We start from the raw sequence: 14,419 nt of genomic DNA, 5'->3' as shown, positions 1-14,419 counted from the left end.
AAAAATGAAATTTTTTAGACAAAGTGGATTCCACCTCGGCTTTAGTGGACGTATGTTTGAGTTTTCTCCATCAACAAGCTTTCAGATGGTGCTGTCAGATGAGAAAGGTGTCCAGACTCCTCCATCCTCTCAATCTCCCTTGAAATCTGCAGAGTGGCACTTCTGCTTTCATGGACTCCAGGTCACCTGTATCAGCGAGCAACACAAAAGAATAGGAGCATTATTCACTGCACTCAAACATGAAAGAATACTCTTGAGAAAAAACGTATATGCAGACAGCCACTGACACACAGAGTTGCATTGCGGTTTTTCACTCCTGGGAGTTGTAAATGATGGATAGAAGGAAAAAGGTGAGCAGAATGACAGTAAGAGGTTGACCAATGATTCGCCTCCAGTGGAAGCCTTCACAAAGACCCACTCACAGTGTGACAAACAGGATGAGATTCATACCAAGGTCACAAGACAGCTGGGCTTGCTTCCATTTTCTTACATATTCATAGCCTATAGAAAGGTCATTTCTCTTTGTATCAAAATTGTGTCACCTGGCACAAAAAGTGTCAAACTGCCCACAAGAATATATAAAGAATCCTGTTATAAGCAGCATTATACTCTAATTATTCTGTATCTGTGAACTATATCCACCCCCTTTATATAAGCTTTGTCTTAAAGGCTTGTTTTGGCCACATTTTGATGTGCTGCATTACAGAATGGAAATTTCAGTGCCTGTGTGTGTAATGTATTTACTAAGCTCAGTGTTATAAAATGCCTACTGGAAAATGCCTACTAAAAAAATTGTGTTTTTTTTAAAATGGCCAATAGTAGAGAGGTGACGGGAAGTAAGGGTAGAGATGGGAGACAAAAGGCAACAAAGGTGCATGCTAGACTTGAACCAGGGTTGTTAGGATTGCGTGGGAAGTGTATGAAAACCCTTGGCCACCAGGATGCCTTAGGACAAAATATTTCTTATGAATATTTGTTAACACTCAACTTTGCACTTATTGTTAAGAAAAGCAACAAAAAAATCTTTATATATAATATTCAAAGTAACAAGAAAGTATCAGGGAAATCATGGACTCTTCTCTATTTCAGTTTAGTTTAATCCACCTGCAGATGGTGTTTTGAAGGGGAACCCAGCAAGTACTACTGTTTGTTAGGCCTGGGAAATCCACAGTAATTACACTAATATGGCACCCTCTCAGCAGACTCATTTGTTTAGCTTCCAATAGACACAACCAGATGGTCCCCTGAGCCCAGCGGTCTTCCATATTCATGAGATGAAGTTTGACCCTGCCACCTCTGAAGGGCTGACCTCTAACCTGGACCCTTTAGGACATCAATAGGATATGGAGGAGGGCAAAGGGAGAAGCATCACACCAGGCGCACCGACCCCCACCCGCAGTCTCCGACTGAAGGCATTGGATGTGTGTGAGCCCAAGTCAGGCGAGCCTTCACGCGAGTTCCCAGGCTCTGACGGGGTATCAAACTCTGGACATGAACATCTGTCCCAACTACCCGGAGTCCTATACACAGGGGTGGGACTAGGGTTTGGTGTGCAAAGACAAAGCCAGGGAATCAAACTAATGATGTCAGACCGTGTCAACAGTGTTCAAGAGCGTGGCAGTGAACTCTGACCTCCCTGCAGGATGTTTTCATGAGCATTTGCAGCCTCCGGGAGCATTCACTGATTATCAGTCAAATAAAGTAAACATAGTATAAATAAATGGCCTATATGGCTGATGAATACAGTGTCTGGTTTACAAAAATCTTAGATGTGACCTGCTGGCTTTTAATCTATTTCCACCCTTACTCCTCCTTTGCTATTTTGAAAGGTATAATGTCAGTGCAGCTTCACACTACAGGAGGGGAGTGTGAAAAGACTAGAGTGAGAAAGTTCAGTACACCAAAATTCCACATGGATATATGACTCATCAAATGGCACATCACACTGTGCTTTGTTATGAAAGTTCAAAAATTTTGAATTACAGCCACTACACCTGAAAGAAAAGGATTTAACACATGAGATTTCCATTTACAAATAGTATGATAAGGCCCTTACTGTGGGGTATTAACAAACAAAAGTTTACTTTGGTTTTGTAGATCTAACTTGCTTATTTAGATGTGCAGAATCTGACAACTTTTGTGTAAAATTGGTCTGTTTATGTCAACACCGATTGTTCAGAGCTGTCAACATTAAGTTATTAAATACAATTGCTCTAAACAAAGTGTTGGTCTGAAAAAAATGAGGGAATTTTTCAGGTGATAAATAAATTCAGACCCTATAATCCCTAAATATTATACAGAAGAAAAACATCATTACGGAAGCTCTACCATAAACTCAGCCAAAGCCAACCCACACAGACATATTGTGCGGTGGTGCTCCTGCTGTGGAGGCAGTGAACTGCTGACATAAATGTATAAGAAATACATGCAGCTTCTGTTGTTCATTTTGAAAGCACAGCCTGAGGTCAGTTTTAATGACTATGTCTGTTTACTTGCAGCCATTCTGCTGTCACTCATTTATTCCACATCGGCATTTTCAGCGTGTGAGTCCCAGAGACTGTATTTACCTCAACTGTACCAATCAAAGGAAATGTGACAAGAGAGTGGAGTTGTTGAGTAACTACTGAATTACACTATCTAGAAAATTAAATTCTCATATATGGCTAAATCTATAAAGCACAGCAGTTTATAGATTTTGTTCAGTTTTATAGATTCTCATATTTTCCTCTCACATCACATTAAACAGCCACTGCCTGTGAAAGCAGCTGTGTAATGTCCTCTGTGGCTCCGGAGAGGCTTTGTAGAGTCTGAGTAAATACAACTAATGATGTCATAGTGATGTCAAACCGTGTAATTACAACAATGGTGTCCATTACATGACGTCATTGGGCCCAAAAATACTTTTTTATATAAACTTACACTGTGAAAGAGATTCTCAGTCTCCACCCCCTCAAAATGATTCGTTACATCATCAGAATTTGATACAGTCAGTCTGATCATATTTGGAAAGTCTGGAGCTGCACAATTGATTCATTTTATCCCCATTCAATTTGGCGGACTAGCATAACTTAACTCTGAGATAGTACGCATGCTCAGTGGGAGCAACGATGTGGAAGATCTGGGTGCTTTTACATCCAGGAAGTCAAACTTTTTTGGCTTCATGCAACACTGAGCAACTTTCATGGGAACGGACGGAGCTCCTCCAACGCTGTATCCAGTTCTTTTTATACATCCATGCTTAAGAGCCACTAGATCATGTGCGACGGTCTATAGTTGTACTACAGGAGACAACTAATGTACTAACTGCACTGACATTAGCTGTGAGCTAGCTAGCAGGCTTTGGGAGTGTGCCTGTGTGTGTTTATTTTCAGCACAGCCTCTGGCCTCTGACTGAACTCAGAGCTCACTAGTTCTTTGTGGCATTTTCCTCCAGTCTCTCTCCTTTTCTTCTCATCTCTGTACATTAATGAAGCACATTCATGATGCCCAAGGATGAGGGTGAATTTTTCACTTAAGATGAAATATTCCTCTCAGTTTGTGTCACCCCTGTACGAACCTGCGCTTCTTCGCACCTCTTCATGCAGTGTCGCTGACAAAAAGAGCGGCATCACTTTCAACAATTTGCTTTTAAATCTGTCTCTTGGATTCCCCAAACTTTATACAAGCGTAATATGAAATCGCTTGAGTACCCCTTTAAGATATGGTTTCAAAGACATTCTCCTTAAGGCCCATGAGATGAAACATAAGAATAGCTTGTGTGAATGTGAAATAGTTTATTATCTAAGCTCTCTAATCTGGCAACAGGTAAAAATTATCTAATTTTTCATTCAACATTTTAAGAGAGTGTAAAAGCTACAGAGGCAGTTTATTGCTGATTCAATAGTGTCCCTGTTTTGAATGGTACTAAGTGATATGTTTAGATGGGAATATATATGGCACCACATGCTGGTAACCTCTGCTTTTTCTTCTTTAGCTGTTATAGTGGCAGAAGCATCAGCATGGTGGTTCTTTATTACTGATCTTATCCAGGCCTGTTCGGCCGCAGTAGTTTACAGGGGCTGTGTGCTTGCGTAGTGGAGATGAGCCAGAGTGAAGATAACACTGCACATCCATCTGACTAATTGGCTCTACAATGCAGCCAGAGGGGAAAAAAAAAAAACCTCTGATTTATAGCGCTTGAGAATGCAGTTTCTCGCTTTAAAAATATCTATCCTTCTCTATCAGCTTACGCTCAAGTCTGAATTTAGAGCCCATTTACCAATTAAAAAATTTGGCCCATGATCTCATTTAGGACATTCTGCATTCGCAATGCCTACTTAATATATGCCCCTGATAGAGACTTCTATTGCTCAAGCTGTGCGTGGGCATTGGCTGCGTGCTGAGTGCATATTGTAAAGCAGAAAACAGACACAAATGTGCAACCCCAGAGCGATGCCACCTCTGGCAGGCTAAAAGCCTTCAGAGAGGGCTTGTACAAAAGAGATTCATCCATATAAGCCGATTATGTTCCTCCCAGAGATGATCATTTAACACTTTATTTTGGGTGGCCACGAATTATCCACAATTTATGTGCACAATGGGATCTAATTAACCATTCATTCATAATTTGCGGGCTCTCTCAGCTATTGTCCTGACACTCGATAGGCTTTACCAGGGACATTGGTGGTTTTAGTGTCGCTTTCACACCAACTGTGCCCCTGAGGGAATGTCACACACAGTGCTGACATACTATCTCATGACACAGGGTAGACAGTCCTGTCTAGGCCTGTCAAACCCCTCTGCACTGCCACCATAGATTCGTGTCACAATTTCAACCATCACACTTGTCACAGGGACTCCTGCCGCTGATACAGTCCTTGTTACAGCAGATCCAGCAAGTGACAGCAGGCGAGATTGTGAGAAGTGAAAGTTTGCAAGCAGTGGCGTGTATGTGATGTTGTCAGTATTGTATCATAAGGTGTCCATGTCAGATCACAGAGAAAAACAACAAAAAAGTGAGCAGATTTATACAAATGTGTGTCTTATTATTGATGAAAACAATACATTTTCCCTTCCCTTGCAGAAGACGTGATTAATCAGTTCAAGCTTTCTCAAAACATTTCCTTCATGTTACGTGAACCTCACATTTAGCTATGGGCTGTTTTCAGAAGCTGTTTCATATAAACTGTGCCATTGCAAAGGCTGGTGCAACACACAACATTGTTATAGCCTGAACAGAAAGAATGACTTTGAGAGTTTATTGTATTACAGTGGGGAAGATAACTTTTAGAGTGCAATCTTGCCAACAATTTAGCAACTCCTGCTCTCCCTCTCATCATAAACTTAAAAGTGCTGGTAGATGAGTATAACATCAAATCCTTCTCATAATTTCCCCAAAACTCATATCACCACTGCAAACGTATCACTTTCTAACTGCAGGTTCACTGGGCCTCACTCACAAACAGTGTGTATACACAAATCAGTGTGTACGAATGTTAAATACACAAATCCGTGATTCATCAATATTTCTTACCTAAATTAGTTCATACTCTGCAAAGAAATTTAGGACTTCCTCAGACCGTGCATATGCACAAGTGACGAAAGCCCGGCTGTCTTGAAACACATGCCTTGTAACTAGATGCACTGACCAAATGCCTTAAATAACCATGAAATTGATGCCCATTCAGCCTCATCAATTATTGTCATAATTAAAATTTCAACCATAAAAACTGAGGTAAAACAGTAGGGTATATGAGAATGTCCATATTAAAATAAAACAGTTTTGGTTTTCTAGATTTGAATTTCTAGAAAACTGTGCCTTTTCTGGATGTCACCTCAAACAACATTGCTTCAATTTCTTCAGTCGTGAATTAATTTTGCTTTTTTGTTTGATGGGTGCTTTCTCCATGATACACCTCTGGGCAGGCGTTAAGGGTAATGTAACTTGCTTTAGAGGCATGTTTTGTTATATTCATTGAAATTCTCATAACAGCTCGACAGCAATCAATGTAAGAAATAGTCTGACCAAAAAAAAAAAATCTCTGTATATATCTGTGGCTGCAAAAGGCCTGTATACCCCCATCTTGTCATCTCAGTAGATGATCCAACAAACATTTCTATGCACATTAGTAAATGAGGCCCATTGTTTTCTTGTTGAGATTTAGATGAGAAGATAGCCCTCTTATGTATATCCATTCAATGACACTGAGGCCAACAGTGGGTGAGCTTAGCTAAAAAGATTGGAAATGGGGGAAAAGCTAGTCCAGCTCTGTACAATGGCCTCTTAAGCTTACTAATTAACATGGTGTAAGTTAATATGTTATATGTATGTTTAATCCATACAAAAACTGAGTGTGAAAATATAGTGTGGTTTTTCCAGGGGCGCGTGTTTGGGACAATTTTCTTGGCATGACATCACTCCCCAGGTAAAATTTGTAAATCCACAAATTAGATTTTTCCTTTACTTCAGTTTCTGTATGGATAAAACAAATACAATGTGTTTGTGAGCTTTAAAGGTGCTGGTAAATGAGTATAAAATGTTCAGTGGTTGTAAGGTTGAAAAAAAATCCCTCCTCAAGCACAACCTACTTGAGCATTAGGTGAGCATCAGTGAAAATCCACTTTCTCTAGGAGCAAATATGTACCTCAGTGCTCTAATGAAGAGCCCTTGAACTCACTGTGACTCTTAGGTAATGCAATAATGTGAAGGTGTCCATGCAGACATTTCAGCTCTGACTTACAGGGATCAAGGGCTCCACAGTCGATATCCCACAACAATGTGATCCACGCAGCCATCGGTGCCTCTTGACTCATTACTGGCAATGGGAGGCCTAGGGTAAATGGGGAAAAGCACAAGGTAAAGAGGTGGTAAATGATCCCACAGCTGTAGGAACAGGAGACGCTGCATTAGGCCTGTAATGAAGCACTGAGAGGCTACAGCCTGTAGGAAGCTTTTCATTTCAGAGGGAAGTTAAAGCTGAGGGGACTGGGTACTACGTGACACTAAAAAGATCAAAGCAGTGTCAGGTATGCACCATCACTGATATGGTGCTTTAGGGTGGTTCAATCACCAGGTCAATAAGAAATTTTGACCCTTGACCTCACCCTGTAACTTTCATCAATTCATCTGCCATCTGACTGGCATGCCTCATTAAGCCCTGGAGTTGGTTTAATCAGTTTAATGACAATGAAACCATTAAGGAAAATGTATGTGCTTGTTTTGCATGTAATTTATCATCCCCATAAACATCCTGTAGTGATGCCATTACTTTGTCATTCATTACATTTTGTTTACCACAGCCTTAAAAGTACCAAAGCAAGCATCAGTGCTTGGTAATTACTGAGGCTGCAGACAAGTCAGTGCAAGGTTACAGTAAAGGGTAACTACTACACTACAAAGGTCAGCTGACCAACAGCTTCACTGATGAAGCTGTGCTTTTACATCACACAAAGACTCAAGCACATATTGATTCGCTTAATACTTAAACACACACCCTGAGGTGGTACTGTATGTACTGAAGAGTACTAAAGAGCGACAGGCCTGCCTGCCAATCATGTGGCTGCTCTATGATGATTGATTGGTTCTACTCAGTGCCCCCACACCATCAGTCAGAGGGAGGAGAAACCTTCATCAATATTAATTTTTTTCTCATCTATATTCATATCCTCATTCATATTCATCACTGGTTACACAGAGCAGATTAGGGAGCTTTGTGTGCATTTCTGCGGATCATTGTTTGAGATGAAGAGGTGGAGGACTGCCATGGTCTTACTGACATTGATACCACTTTGTGCCTTTAGGCTGCACTAAAACTTTCTCCTAAAAATAAGGCATACAATGTTTGAAGGTTGTATTTGAGTTAATCGTACTACTTTATGCACACAGTTTACCAAAAAACTGCACCAATTCATGAAGTTTTCATTTTGTTTGATTATATTTAAGGTGTCAAATGTATTAAAAGAAAAAGAAAAAAGAATGCTCCCTTGTGTATTTGATATTTGCTATATTTCTGATGTTGAAAATGACTATATTGACCGAAAAAGGTAAATGATAATAATGTCACCTTTATTTGTATACCACTTATCAAAACAAAGTTACAAAGTGCATCACATAGCAAGCCTAGCAAGAAAAGCATCTATAAAAGAATACATGTACCAATATACCAACAAACCATTTTAAAAAAATAAAAAACTGAAAAACCAATTTAAAAGATGCCACTGTGGCTTGCTTGTATTTCCATGGGCAGATTGTTTCAGAGCCTGGGGTCTTATTTCAAAGGCCCTGTCCCCCTTAGTCTTCAGCTCAGAGTCTGGAAAAGATAAAAGAGTAGCCCACTGCACCCAGGGTCATATAGGGATAAAAGATCTGAGATCTGAGGCTATGCTGAGGAGTCAGACCATTTAGTGTCTTGTAAGTAATTAAAGGAACCTTAAAATCAATTCTAAAATGCACTGGAAGCCAATGGAAAGAGGCTAAAACTGGGGTGATGTGTTCAAACCTGTTTACTCTATTTAAAAACCTATAGCAGCTGAATTTTGTTTTTGCTGTAAGCAACCTACCCTTTTTTCAATTTGGGTAATTTAAAGTAATCCAGGCATGATGAGGTAAAGCATGTAAAATTGTTTCTGTGTCTTCTAACCTTAACATAGGTCAAATTCATGTAGTGTTCCTTAGTTGATAATGGCACAGTTGTACAAGTTTGTATAACTGTGTAGCCAAGAACAAGGATCTCCATTTTGGATTTTTGAGTTCAACTGAAATTCATAGATATCCAGTCTTGTACATCTACTGAGCACTCCTGTAAAGAGCTCAGCATACTGAGGTCAGTGGGCTTAACAAGGATATATAACTATGTGTCGTCAGCATAACAGTGGAAGGAAACATCACGTCTACAACTACCTAATAGGAACATAAGAGCATAAAGAGAATAAAATGGGTCCCAAAATTAATCTTTGAGGTACCCCATAGTTGACCATAGTAAATGGAGACATATGGTTGTATATTCAATGGACAGGAGGTCACCGTCACATGAGATACTATATCAAAAAAATTGGTAAAGGAAAACAGATGAAGTGGCTTAGGGTGTGTTGTCCTGGGAAATCAACATCTGTGAAAGTTGTACAAGGCATTAGATTGACCTTGACAGACTCAACTTTCTCTGTAAAGTAAGCTTAAGCCAGCATCACATTCAGCAGGAACTTTTGGAGTGTGTGGATTTTTTTAGTTGATCAATAGTCTTGGATAAAAACCTGAGAATACACTGACTTTGTGATATTTTATTCTTCACTCACTCGAGAGGTTTCAGGATTGGTGTTGTGCAGTGGCTAAAAAGTGCACAAAACTTGCGATTCACAGATACAAATGCATTTGTGGTCAGAAATTGGCATGACACACTCCAAGAGAGACACAATCACAGCCAGGATCAAAATTAAATATAAAGGGCATGACCATGGTTATGTCTTAGGAGAAACACATGTTGTACAAGGTTGAAATAATCCATAGTATTTAAAAAAAAATCATTGGCAAGAGTAATGGATGGTCATTAATGTGAATGTTGAAATCACCAGAGAGCAACCTTGTTGTAATTAATCAAAAGACAACATAAGAAATTAGAGAACTCTCGATTTGATTTTGGGGGATGGGAAATTAAACCCACAAGGTTGTGAATCAATTAGCTTAAATGTTAGCACCTCAAAGGAGGAAAATTTGTGGGAAGATATTTGATGACATTTTAATTTTTTTTATACACACTCACTATGCCATTCTCACATCCCCTACTCCAAGCCTAGCATAACAATCATAGCATGGAGGGTACAGCTCAGTGATCTGACTGCTGTCATTGGGATGTAACTAAGACTTGGTTTGTCGACAAATCAACTCATTAAAAACAAAAGTTTTATGGGAGACCTCACATTAATAAGTGTAATTTGACTTTGTCTGTAGTCTTAGCTGGTAAGGGCTTAACCATATTATTCATATTTCTGTGCACATGTGCATCCTGTTTAAAGGGACAGTGTGTAAAATTTTGGGTTACGTTTATTTGTCCAATTACTTTTGAGCCCCTGGAATGAGGAGCGTTTGTATAAAAATAGCTACAATTCCTACATGTTTAATCATATACTTTTGTTCAACCCCTTGAATTAAACCTTGAAGTCTGCACTTCAATTCCATTGTAGTTGTTTCATTTCAAATCCAATGTGGTGGCATGCAGAGCCCAAATCATGAAGATTGTATCACTGTCCAAATATTTCTGGGCCTAACTGTATGCATCAACTGGAAGATAAAGAAGAAGAAAAAAGAGGAATACCATTGTGTTGTGTGAATTGAAAATCCAAATTTTGGATTTGATAGTGGCGCAAGACGAGAATTTAAGGGATCACCAAAGTTATTACAATTCATCCTGAAGGCAACATTATGTCTGTGCCAAATATCAAGATAATCCATCTAACACTTGTCAAGGCAATTCACTAAAAACAAAAAATGTCAAACTCATTATGATGCTAGATGAAACATCAGAAGATTGCCAGAACCATTAGGATACATTGTCTGAGAACCATAAATGATTGGACAAATTGTTGCGCCAGTGGTTGTTGAGATAATTCACTGGATAAGTGATAACTTTTGCTAGTGGCAATAGCTGAAAAGTTAGGGGATGACCAAATTCAGTCGGACTCATTATTTGGGGACAATAAATGTCTGTATGAAATTTAATGGCAATCCATCCAGTAGCTGTTGAGATATTTCAGTTTGGATCAAAACTGACTGACAGATCAACATCTCCATTTTCAGAGCAGCGCCACTAAGGTGGCTAAAACCCCCCTTTTAAGGTAAGATAATACACTAACTTTTTTGTAACCATAAAAAACAGCAGACAGTGTTAACTGTTAGCTGCTCAGCAGTATGTCTGTATGCTTCTTTGTCACAGTCATCATTTATCTTTTGCTTGTGGGTGCAGTAATGACAGATTGGCCAATAGTAATTCAAATCCTACTCATGTAGAACCAGTGTTGTTGTATTCCCCAGTGCTCTGTAACTCTCTGAGTGAAGGAAGGGTTAATCTCAGCACAGAAAAAGCCCTTTCAGACAAGACTGGACACAATCTAGCTCATCATTCATTATCACTCCCAGCGAATAATTCACTCAGCTGTCTGACTGTGATTAATAACACCGCATCCGCATTAAAAGAGAACTGGATTCTTTTGAAATCGTCCAATTAATTTCCCCCGTCTCGGAAAAGGTGTGTGTTTTTCCTCTGTTTTTCTTTTGTTTACATTATATTCCATCCCTCTCTCTTCCCTTCTCCTCCCTTTGCCTCTCCTCACCACCTCTCCTCTAATTTCCCCTCATTTCTTCCACCTGTGCTGTTCAGTTTCTCCCAATTAGCCTCTAATTGGCTTCTTCGCACTATGAGAAAAGCAGAGATAGAGCAGTCTGTTATACAAACGCACACAGACACACACACACAAACAGACACGTGTAATGGCGGAGAGAAACCAGGAGAGTAGCTGGTAAAGCTTGTTAAAAATGTACTATTGTGCTCATCATTTTTAATGACTTTGTTCCGTATGATAATACTCTGTTATAGTTAACTGTGTACCACACTAAATGAAACATCTTGTTCCACTGAGAGAGATTTTTTTTAACCATATTTGTTCCTGAATGCAACCTTCTTGCTACAGTAGTCTACATGCATATGTGTGTGTGTGTGTGTGTGTGTGTGTTTGTCGTGGTAGGGGGTTGAAAATTATAGTCGAAAATGTTTTTTGCCTTTCAGATGATGGGCCTAATGAGAATTCAGTGGGTCTTGCGCCCTCTCCTTTGTCTCAGCACCTCTTTTCTGTAGATGTAATGTAACTGCTGTAATCAGCAGAAAATTCTTTTTTTATCGAGTCCACTTACGGAGCGCTGTGTCTCTCCTACGCTCAGCTGAAAGAGACAGAAAGAAGAATCGCTGCACAGGCAGCAGGTGAGAGAAGCAGCACAGTCTCGCCAGACACAGGACGAGCACAGGACACAGAGCTGTGAACAGGCTCGTCCTCTGAGACTTCACCAGGCTACAGCTAACTTAACTGTACAATAATGTCCTTTTCTCTGCGTTAACGTGCCTTTACCTTTATCAAAAATCATGTTTGTTCAGATTCTAGGGGGCAAATTCTAATGATGCCTAAATTTGACCATATTTCTCCAATCTTGGCTCCCCAGCACTATCTTAATGCAAAGCCTAATTTTAAAATGCAGCTCTTAACATATAAAATAGTAGATAGTCTTGCTCTGGCATATTTATTGAACTCTATAAACCCCTACTTTCCTTTACTACTCCCCTTTAAGATCTTAGCAGACAGGCCTCTTGGTTTCCAAGAGCTAAGGAAAATCCTCAGGAAATAGAGCCCTTCCTCACCAAGCTCCTTCTCTTTGGCATAAATTCCCAGCTGCTGTCGAGGAAGCTGCCCTCCTTGTGATTTTAAAATCCAGACTTAAAACCTATTTATTCTAGCTGTCTTTAGAGTGTGCCTAACTTTCTAAATGTGATGGGATTAAATAGTCTCCATGCAGCAGTTCAAGCTTGGCTCAGACCAAGCAGTCCAGCAATCAGGATTTTATGTTATGGCCTTTTTTTGACTTTGCTCCTGCCAATACTGTTCCTGTCCTCTCCTCACGGAAAGTTGGACCCCATTCATTTTTTATTAGTTATTATACTGGTCTTGATTTATCTGAATGTGACTTACTATATTCTGACATTTGACCTGAATTTGACAATTTCTCCTTGATTTGCTTGAGGTTTCTTCCCTGTTTTCATTTCTTCTTTTCCCTTTTGTTACTGAGGTCCTTTGTTGTGGCTTGTTTCTTTGTCTTCTTGGAGAGCTCAGGCTTAAATGGTAGCCACTGTTAGTGCACTTTTTAAAGCCCAATTAGACATTGTTTTTCCCATACAATGCCTAATTGGGCTTTTATATGGGCAATACAAATAAACTTGATTTGACTTTGCTGAGCAGGGTGTCCTCCAATGATACGAGTGGAGGCAATGATAAATCACAGAGTCTGAACAAGCAGGAAGCACAGAGACAGCTGCTGACTCCTCTCTGGTCCTCGCCACGATACTTTAAAAAGCCCTGTACCATCTGTGTGGAAAAACACTAGTTATTTAAATGTGATATCAGGCAAAGCTGCATATGAACTGCCAGCATTCAGAGTGGGTGCTGGCAACAAACAAGCTGAAAGAGTTTGTTAACACGCTTACTTATGGTACACTGTCCAAGAAAGTATTACTGCGGGGGTACCCTTAAGCAGCATCCGGTGTATATGATGACACTATTAATGAATAAAAAGTTGGATTATTGCAAGTTTATTTAAGATGTAGCTGCATTCATTACAGGCAGCTTATCTTTCCATGAAACACATTCCCATAATCATTTCAAATAACAGTGAATTGGATTGAATTACATGGTATATATAATACGGACTATTGGGCCTATTGGACAGAATGGATGATTAGTTCATATAAAACAGTGCAATTGAAGTGATCAATGTGATGTTGCTGATCAAGAATGCACCTGAGAACTAAAACTGTGCCTCTTTCAAGACCATAAAAAATACAAATAGTCAATTTTGCTTAGGGACGTTTGAAAGCCCTAAAACAGCAAAGACGTTAAGCTGATGAGATTCTCTTTCTGCTTCTGCGTTGGTTTCTGTTCCGCCAAATTATTAATTTCTGCAGTCACACAGTAATAACACTGAGAAACATTTCCATTTAAAATCCACTCTCCTGTTCTTGCATTATGCCAAAAACAATAGCCAACAATTTCCCTTTTGTCCTAAGAGAGAAAAGAAATTGTTACTGCTTGCTCAGCTTGTTTTGCTTTGTTCCTTCTTTTTCGCCCCTCCTCTTAGCTCTTGTTTGCTCTGCAGAAGGAAGGATCTGATTAAAAACACAATCAGCACGACCGCAGGCCCCGCGCTTTCTAATCAAACCATAATGGGAGTTTACCATGCATTATCTCTGACTGGGATTTAATGAGACTTTAGCATGCATTATCTCAATGCAAAATTTAATAGCAGTATCCAGGGGGGCATTCGCAATCCCATCTGTATCTTTTTGCCAAGTCTGAGTCAGAGGAAACAACAGCAGGAAAGGTGAGGAGAGACTTGTCTTGAGCTCCAGAGTGAGCTTGGATACATCCCTGCAACAGATGCTCTACCTCTGTTTGCTGTCGGGCCTGGGATGACTTTCCATCTGCTTGCTTTGCCCTTGTATGTTTGTTTGGAACACCAAGGTGGCGCAGTGAGCGGAGAGCCTGTCCTTCAACTACTGTAGAAAGCTCTGGTTGGAGCCCCTCTGGCAGGAAGCATCACCCTGCTGATGTGTCCTTGAACAAAACTGTGAATCCTGTGCTGCTCCAGGGGCACAGTAAACTAGCTGGCAGGTAAAAAAAAATAGACTCT

This window comes from Pempheris klunzingeri, chromosome 2 (assembly GCF_042242105.1).
Source record: "Pempheris klunzingeri isolate RE-2024b chromosome 2, fPemKlu1.hap1, whole genome shotgun sequence".
Classification (NCBI taxonomy): Eukaryota; Metazoa; Chordata; class Actinopteri; order Acropomatiformes; family Pempheridae; genus Pempheris; species Pempheris klunzingeri.
Note: the sequence above shows the minus strand (reverse complement) of the source record.